This window comes from Perognathus longimembris, chromosome 13 (genome assembly GCF_023159225.1).
Source record: "Perognathus longimembris pacificus isolate PPM17 chromosome 13, ASM2315922v1, whole genome shotgun sequence".
Taxonomy (NCBI): Eukaryota; Metazoa; Chordata; class Mammalia; order Rodentia; family Heteromyidae; genus Perognathus; species Perognathus longimembris.
Window position 1 is genome coordinate 24260392 of NC_063173.1, and position 9522 is coordinate 24269913.

The 9522-nt window shown below is 44.0% G+C and overlaps 1 pseudogene; it reads right to left on the reverse strand.

Moving 5' to 3' along the window:
- Positions 1-5785: 5785 nt before the first annotated feature.
- LOC125361434 lies at positions 5786-8289 on the reverse strand (annotated as a pseudogene).
- Between the last annotated feature and the right edge of the window lie 1233 nt (positions 8290-9522).

The window sequence follows — 9522 nt, forward strand, 5'->3', positions numbered from 1 at the left end:
AGCAGAGTGCTGGGCTGCAGCATACAAATATTAAGAAGGTATTTGTTTCTGTGGCCAAAAAAGACACTGTACTCCACCACATAAGTTTGATAACCTTATCTTGGGAGAAAATATCCTGCAGATGCTGTCAGAAGGTTGGCGTTCACTCACCTGCCCCATCTCTGCCTCATTTGAAAGGAAACATTTACACTTATTGGAATTCTGTAGAATGTGTGTTGTGGTATGGTGACAAGGGAATCCACAGGATCTCAGATTTGTTTTTTGTGTGTGTGTGTGTGTGTGTGTGTGTGTGTGTGTGTGTGTGTGTGTGTGTGTGTTTACAATGGGACTGTGGGTTTAGGGAAGCAGTAGGACAAATAAGGACCAGCCCAGGAGTGATAGATCAACATTTGGAGGTGGGGGAAGGGAGAAGGCTGGGATATTGTTAGAAGAGAAGAATGTATTGAATTGGAGACTCTGGGGAAATAATCTCCAAGATGATCTCAAACAAATCATGTTAGTAGAGACAATGGAAGATGGGATTCATAGCTGGGAAGACAGTGGGATAGTGGGACTTGCACTTTCATTGGCACCTAGTGAAGAACAAGAATGAAGGACTTTTGGGGGTTGAAAGCTTGGCTCAAGTAGAGAGCCAGCCAATGAGCTAAAGCATCAGATCACTCATTTCACAAACACACACACACACACACACACACACACACACGAATGTAAGAATTTCAATTTTTTTTTTTACAAGACTAGAAGGATTATGAATAAGATACTAGAAAAAGGAGCACAGACACAGGATAAAGTAAATTGGCCAAGGATTGACACCATGCATGAGACTTCTTGATTTAGGTTAGGACCTGCCAGAATTAGTAGCAATGCCCCCTTTTTGAGACCGGACCTTATTTTAATTCTTTTAGGTACAATGAGATGAAAGTTATAGGGCAAGGAGCTGTCAAAGGACTTCCCTGTCCCTTTGGTTCTGACCAACAACAGGGCCAAGCCACAGTTGAGTATTTGCTATACAACTTGCATTCCTTGGGAAAGGGGAGATTGCTGTGGCTTGAGTAGACTCTGGCCTGGCCTGGCTTACTTGTCCTAGGAGTAAACAAGAAGCAGGAGATGCAAGAGAGGATTGTGGTTAGACATCCACAGCCATAGGTTATGGGGTGTGCTTGAGGGAGCTACTTCCTGGAGGAAGGCATATGAAGGCATATTTCCTTGGGACAGAAATCCTGGGCCAGTGATTACTTCCTGTCATAATTATTTTACTATTCAGTGCTGGCAAGGGGCTCCCTGTTTCACTCACTCAAGTCTTTCTCCTCTTGGACAGAAATGTTAGAAAATCAGTAAGTACAATTTCTAGACATTAGGAGAGAATCTTCAATAGTTTCTTTTTCCCAGCATTGAATACTCTTTCTGTTTTTTACTGTTTTCCTGGAAAATGAAAGATCAGTGTTCACAGACTTTGAGAGATCAAAGTCCACAGACTTTTAAGGGGATTTTCCCAAAAACCTCCCATGAGAAATTATGCAATTCAATTTGCAAAAACAGTCTCTGTTGGTGCCCATTGTCCTGCTTAACCATTAAGGAGTGGTGCCCCCTTTCAATGAAAAAATAACAAGTAAGAGAGGAGAATTTCAAAGCATAATTTTATTAATTAGAAAAATAGTAGGAAAAAAGAAAACAGATGACTAGGAATGGCATCTGAGTTGGTTGCAGATTTTTTTTTTTTTTAATCTTTTTTTTGGCCAGTCCTGGGCCTTGGACTCAGGGCCTGAGCACTGTCCCTGGCTTCTTCTTGCTCAAGGCTAGCACTCTGCCACTTGAGCCACAGCGCCGCTTCTGGCCGTTTTCTGTATATGTGGTGCTGGGGAATGGAACCTAGGGCCTCGTGTATCTGAGGCAGGCACTCTTGCCACTAGGCCATATCCCCAGCCCGCAGATTTTTTTTTAATGACTCTGTGTTACAGAGCACATGGAGCTGTTTGGATAGCACCAAGTCCAGCCCTGCAGGAGAATAAACGCAGATGATTGCATTGCATTGTGGCATTCCCCAGCTCAGACAGCACAAGGCCAGGACACATTGGGCCCGACCTGGAGTTACCATAAATTCCTCAACCACTTCAGAAAAAAAATACACTTGAATGGGACATCAGCTACAAGTCTGGCAGGACTCTGTAACTTATGCATGAACAACTCATGCTGTTCCCTGAGAGTGGACCTGAATTTTCTTTCCCATAAGTAGAGATTTCAAAATGTGAAAAGGGCCCACTTTGGCACCCAAGTTTGAAAAGTAAGCTGTGAAGTAATTTTTTTTTCCTGTTTCACGAAGCTAAAGAGACTCCTTAAACACCACTTTTTTTTGCCACTTTTTTTTTCCAATTTTTATTATCAAACTGATGTACAGAGAGGTTATAGTTTCATACGTTAGGCATACATTTCTTGTACTGTTTGTTACCTTGTCCCTCATACCCCCCCTCTCCCCTCCCCCTTACTCTTCCCGCCCCCCCCCCCCCGGAGGTTTTCAGTTCACTTACACCAAACAGTTTTGCAAGTATTGCTTTTGTAGTTGTTTCCCTTTTTTTACCCTGTGTCTCTCAATTTTGGTATTCCCTTTCAATTTCCTAGTTCCAATACCAGTATACACGGTTTCCAATATACTCAGATAAGATTACAGAGATAATGTAGGTACAACCACAGGAAGGTGATACAAGAACATCATCAATAATAGAAGCTACAGATACACATGGGACGTTGAAAGTAGTTACAACTGTGATATAACAATTGTTTCCATAACATGGAGTTCATTTCACTTAGCATCATCTTATGTGTTCATAAGGGTGTAGCTATTGGGCCTTGTGATGCTCTGCTATGACTTGCCTAAACCTGTACTAATTATTCCCAATAAGGGAGACCATAGAGTCCATGTTTCTTTGGGTCTGGCTCACTTCACTTGCCAGTCTTGTGGCTTGGGGAAGAGGATTATTCAGAAAACATAGCTCTCATCCAAAGGGCCAAGCTCCAAACACTCAAGCTCCAAAAACTCAAGCTCTAAAAGACTCTAGTTTCATTAGTGGAGATTGTTTGCATTCAATCTCCATTGCTTAAACATTATCTAGGTTGTAGTACATTCTTATTAAATATTTGCTGATTAAACTCATGGAAGAACATTTCTGAATTTTTATTTCTTAATTCAATATACCCTATAAAATGGTAAGTAAGCCAGGAGCCCATAGCTTACACCTGTAATCCTAGCTACCCAGGAGCCTGAGATCTGAGGTTCACAATTCAAGCACTCTAGGCAGGAAAGTCTCAGATTCTTATTTTCCAATTAACCAACAAAAAGCCAGAAATGGAGCTGTGGCTCAAGTGGTAGAGTGCTAGCCTTGAGCAAAATTGCACAGTGACAGCAACCAGGCCCTGAGTTCAAGCCCTAGGACAGGCACCAAAAAAAAAAAAAAAAAAAAAAAAGCAACAGCTGGGTGCAGCATTACATGCCCAGTACTTAAGAGGCTGATGCAGGAGAGTACTGTACCCTATGCTACATTGTGAATTCCTTGGCTACATGTTGAGACATTGTCTGAAACAACCAAACAAAAGATAAGTACTCTTATTTGTCTGTGTCTTGATGCATATTAATCAAAGGAGAGAAAAGACTGGAGCGATTGGATATTGTATTACCTTCAGAGGTACCCTCCAGAAGTCAATCTCTCTGGGAGTGTTTTCATGTTCCCTCTCTGGACTATAGAGGATGAATAGGCTCCAGGATTTACCTTATGCTAGCTAGAAACCCAGGACAGTTGATTGACAGTAATGCAACCTGAACCTGAGCCTGAGAACTAGGGAAACTCATGACATAAATGCCATTGGAGGACAGGAGAGGAAGATACAAAATGTTCAGGTAGGGCAGGGAGGCAGAGTGCTCATTTCTCTACTTTGCATTCTGACCAGACACTCATTGAATTAGGTGATAACCATTAGGACATTCACTTCCACTTTCAAAGTAGATATACATGCTAGTCATCAATTATTTATTTGGAGCTGCATATCCATCCATCCTGACCCCAATTGTGGAACAGAAGCTTCAGTCCTTTCTCCTTTGTGAGTCATTTATGATATTTCGATTTGTCAGTTGAGGGTGCTAGAGAAACAAGAATACAATAAGGGCCTTTTCTTGGTGGGCTTGCCTTCTTCCTGGCTTCTGTGGATCTCCTGTCCTGTACAGAATGCACAGTAGCTGTCACCACAGGGAACTTTAGTGGTATCCAAAGGACAGAACATTTTCCCAACAAATTCTGTGCCAAGTCAACTGAATGTTCAAGGTATTCAACACCACCTCACTTGTCTTAACTCCATCTGACATAACCAAATTCCACATACTTGATGACTTAGAACAGAAATTTACCGGAAATATAAGATCAATGTACAGAAGAATTTGGTTCTTAATGGCTGTCCTCAGCGAGACTAGCACTATGTCTTTTTGAGGTGTGAAGAAGAGGGAGGAGATGAAAGGGAAAAGAAGAGGGGAGGGGAATGGAGGAGAAGAGAAGAAAAGATAATTTTCAACTTGGTCTACCTGTTTATAAGGGCTATAAAGTCATCATCGCCTCAACCATTATGACTTCAACTGCAATTAATTTCTTGGAAATTAGAGCTCGAAAATAGAGCTCAATATCTGGATTTAGGGACAAATAATTCATTTCAGAAATCCATCCCTGCTCCAAATAGACCACTAAGTGATGCTGGAGGATCCCACTACATTTCCCATGAACACCACCTTTCTCCTAGGCAGCTTCCTACCAAGACACATCACCACATCCACAGAGCTGTGTCCTCAGCCGTGATTGAGGTGCTCAGCACACACTAGGTGATACCCAATGGGACACAGACTTGCCAATGAAACACACATGTCAGCCTCCAGGAGGACCCTTTTCAAATTCATGCCTTCTTGTGTCCATTACTCTTAGTAATCAATCCTGTCATTAGTCAATAACCCCATGTATTGATAGTTTGCTTTTCAAATGCTACCTACTTTCTACCTCCTGAGTGGACCTGATGATCAAATCAGTCTTCTTTAGCTTACCTCACTCTTTGTAAACACCACCTCCACCATTCGGATTTATGCAATGTAAAGAAGTGTAGAGGGCGTTCACAAAGTAGCGATATCACAGACACCATCATTTTGACATGGAAACCAGGCAGTGAGAATAAAGTCACTGCCTTGAAGGCATTTCTCCTGGAGAATGGACAGGAAGTGGTGAGTGACTGGACCTGGAAGGTGTTGCTGGACAGATGGCCAAGGTGGCTGGTGCTGGGGCAGGATACCACCATCCAGTCCTCCCATGGCTGTGTCCCCCATCCACAGAGGCATCGGCCAATTAGGGATAAAACTTGGACAGCAGAGTAGAGTGCATGGAAATGAGAAAATCTTAAAATCATGAGACCGTAACAAGGAAGGAATGAAGAGGTCCATGGGTCTGACTCTTGGTAGCACAGTGAAAGTGTCTGCCCTATATAACACTGCCCTATATTACCCCTGAGGTCATAACTCCTACACCAAATACTATGGCTCAGTCTGGCACTCCTGGCTGCCTGTTTATCATTCAACCCTTGGCACCAAACAGGGCCCCATTTGTAGTGAAGAGTAACACAGAGCTGCAAGAAATTTGATTTCTGAAGCATTTATTAGGCAGGAATGATGTTCTATACCAGCTTCTATGCACACTGATCAGAATACTTCAAGCCTCTGTTCTCAGAACCTCGTCACCCATCTCTAGAGACAGAGTGAAGAGGAAGTTCAGTACTTGTCAGGAAGGCTGTCAGATCTGAAGTGACTGGGGTCTTGGCCACTTCAACCCCATTGGTTGGCTCTCTGGTCCTCTGCAGCATCCTCATGTCCACTGCCCAGGAAACTCTGGACATTCTCTCTGGCATTACTAATTAAGACAAGCCAAAGGAAGATTCACCACCATGCTGAAGAGACACAGTCCACCATCCCAATTCTCCCCTTTTGAGATATAACTCAAACAGGAGCCCAGAAACCCCAAGAAGGAGTGACTAAGATACTAACCATGCCACAATCCAGACAGATAGAACCCAGAGAGGGAAGTCTGGGCATCATGGTATAACCCTCCAGGTTTCTAATTTGAAATAGGAACATTCTTTACCACTCTTTCTCTGGCTCTACCCAGGCCATGCACAGGGCACAGATTGCAAGGATGGAAAGAATGCAGGATGATAGCTAGAAGGAAGAGCCACACCTAACCAGAACCATTTCCAGGGTTCATTCTCTTCTGCTCCCCCAGGTCATCAGGCCTGGTATCCCTAGAACCTGCCATACCTGATCACTTCAGCAGCCCAGGCACCCCAGGTCCTCTTTGAGCAGCATCATAGTTTCCCCAGGCATGGAAGTATTTGTCTGCCCCTACCCAACTGGCTTCTTTCATGTCAGAGTAGGCTCACCACATGTCCCAAGCGCCTGCATTGGAAAAGGCAAAACAGCATAAGGTAAATACAAAGCACCTGAGGACAACATCTAGGGGAATTAAGGATGAAACATACTGAAGCTTTCAGCCTGTGTGGTCTTAGCAGCCTTAAATACTATGAATTAAGAAGCCCCATGTGCTAGTTGCCTGTTACACATAACTCTAGTTTGGCATGTGTGTGTGTGTGTGTGTGTGTGTGTGTGTGTGTGTGTGCGCGCGCGCGCATGCGCATGCAAGCATGTACTTGGGGATACTGGGGCTTGAACTCAGGGCCTGGGCACTGTTGCTGACCTTTTCTGCTCAAGGCTAGCACTCTACCACTTGAGCTACACTTCTACTTCCCTCCACATAACTCTACCACAGTCATTAAAGAACTCACTTGAGCTGTATTTGTATTATACTACTGTGAGCTACTGGTGAAATATAATGATGAAGAGAAGGTGTCTCTACAGAACAGGATCATTTAAATTCCACATTATTGAAGTGTTGGGCCAGGTGAAAGTTTCTTTTAATATATTCTGAGCACTGGAGGATGTTTACAGCATCGCTGAATTCTACCAACAGATGCTAGCAGTACATTCTCCTAATGAGACAGGCAACATCCAGCATAGTAAGTGTAGCCTGGCACCACAATGTTCCTGAGCAACAACTACTGCTTTGGCTGGGCACCACTGGCTTATGTCTATAATCCTAAATACTCAGGAGGCCGAGATCTAAGGATGAAGGTTCAAAGCCAGTCTGGGCAGGAAAGTCCATGACACCTTTATCTTTGGTAACCTCCAAATAGCCAAATGTGGAGGTGTAGCTCAAGTAGTATGGCACCAACTTTGAGCAAAAAAGTTAAGGGTCAGAGCCCAGGCCCTGAATTCAAGCCCCCATACCAGCACATGGACACACACACATACACACACCCACATACACACATACACACACTTACACAAACTCACTGTTCTGGAATAGAGCTATATACAATGGGAACTTCTCTGAGTATGAGGACAATACAGAGGCAAGAAAGGTTGCACTCATGGAACACTTCTGCCTTGAATGCCTGTAAATGCATTCTTGCAAAATGATTGCACGTGGGATGGGAATGTGGCTTAGTGGTAGAGTGCTTGCCTAGCATGCATGAAGCCTTGAGTTTGATTCCTCAGCCCCACATACACAGAAAAAAGCCAAGCAGTGCTGTGGCTCAAGAGGTAGAGTGCTAGCTTTGAGCAAAAAGAAGTCAGAACAGTGCTCAGGCCCTGAGTCTAAGCCCTGGGACTGGCAAAAAGAAATGATTGCACATTCTTGGCACATGAGTGTTTTTGCCCTTCCAGGACAACTGTACTGATGCAATGGTTGTTTGAGGAAGCACTACAGCAAGGAATCTCAGCTGTGGATGCATATTCTCATCATCTGAATAAATGCACTGTTCATAGCCAAGGACAAATGCTACGACTATGCACAAGGTAGCAGACATCAGTTTTTAAAGCTCTCCATGTGAACTCTCTCATGTGTACCTAACATTGTGAACAGCAGACTGGTAAGAAGACACATCATTCAGGTGAGATAGCCCTCACACACAGCTGGGTGGTACCCTCTGGGTTATGGCCTCCCACACCTATATTCAGTCTATTTAAAGAAATTCTCCATTGCATTCTGCCTCTGAGGACAACACAACTTGAAAAAATGGCTTCAGATTTCTGAGTTCTCATGAACTCAACATGGCCGCCCCTCCATCAGCCTTACCAAGAGTAGCCTCACCAACAAATGAAAAGAAGCTGCTGGCTCCCAGGATCAAGGAACAGAAAATCAGGCCCATGAGAAGCTTCATCTTGCTGAAAGAAAAGCAGAGGTTCAAGGAGACACAACACACTGGCCCCTCCCTCTTTGGAATCTAGATTCCAAGGCAGCCTGCTGGTTCATTTCCACTGGATCTCAGAGAATCATAGCAGTTCCTCCTAGGAAACCTTGAAATGGGACCTGCCTCAGGGCCTCAACCCTCAATTCTAACCCCATCAACTCTGCACACAAATCTACCTAGGAGGATCCCAGAGTGGTAGTCATAGGGGAAGAGGGAAGTGGGACCAGAATGTCACTTTATAGGAGGCTATAATTTACTAACATCTTTTCCATATGCCTCCTCTTCCTGGCAGAGACATCCTGTGATAAATACAAAATAGGATAATTGTTGTGGAAGACAATCATACTCTATAAAGAAAAGAAAAACAGGGCCAGCTATTTTTTAAAGTCGCTAGTTGGAGTCATGTCTCACCTGCTGTCTGGTGGAGCCCAGTCAAAGGTTGCTGGCTGTCAGCATGAGGGGACTGGTATTTACCCTGCTCTTTGCCTTCAGGGCTTGCAGCAAGAGCCTGGCATGATCCCTGAAGAAAGTCCTTCTACTCAGTTTACTAGGAGGAAAACAAATATGCAATAGGAAATTGACTGGATTGCTGTGTGTTCTTCATTCACAGGTCACTTCCCCAAATGATGCAAACTGAAGACACAAATTATCTGTGCTCTGCTTGGCAGCCCTGCTTGGCAGCTACTTTCCCAGGTAAGTTCGGGAAAGCTGAGGGTGGTCACAGGCCAAGAGGAGCATGGTTTGAGGGCCCACTGCTTGTGGGAGATACACAGCGAGATGGGGCTCCTATAGCCAGGATCTCAGTTTCCCGCCATTGTACATTGGAGGGTGCTGCTAAACCAGATTGAATAGATGCTGCAGAATGAAGCACTTTCAAGGCAGAAAACTGAAAACTATGCCTCCAGATTTCATGTGTGCCCTGGCAATGCTTTTCAATACTCTCTGTTTGAGCTGCCAGGCTCTTGTCTCCAAGGCACACAAGTCCTGTGCTCATCTGGTTCAAGTCTATTTGGAAAGGTATTGCTAAGCTGACTCATGAGCCGAGCAGCTTGTTAGAAGAGCTCTTCTACATGACAATGCCACTCATGGAAATGTACAGAAGTGCAGAATGCTTATGTATAAGGAACTACAATGCGAACTCTTAAGAAGCCTGTAGACCATGACAAGGAGATTCTACCTCCTATGGAAAATGATAGCCCTGCT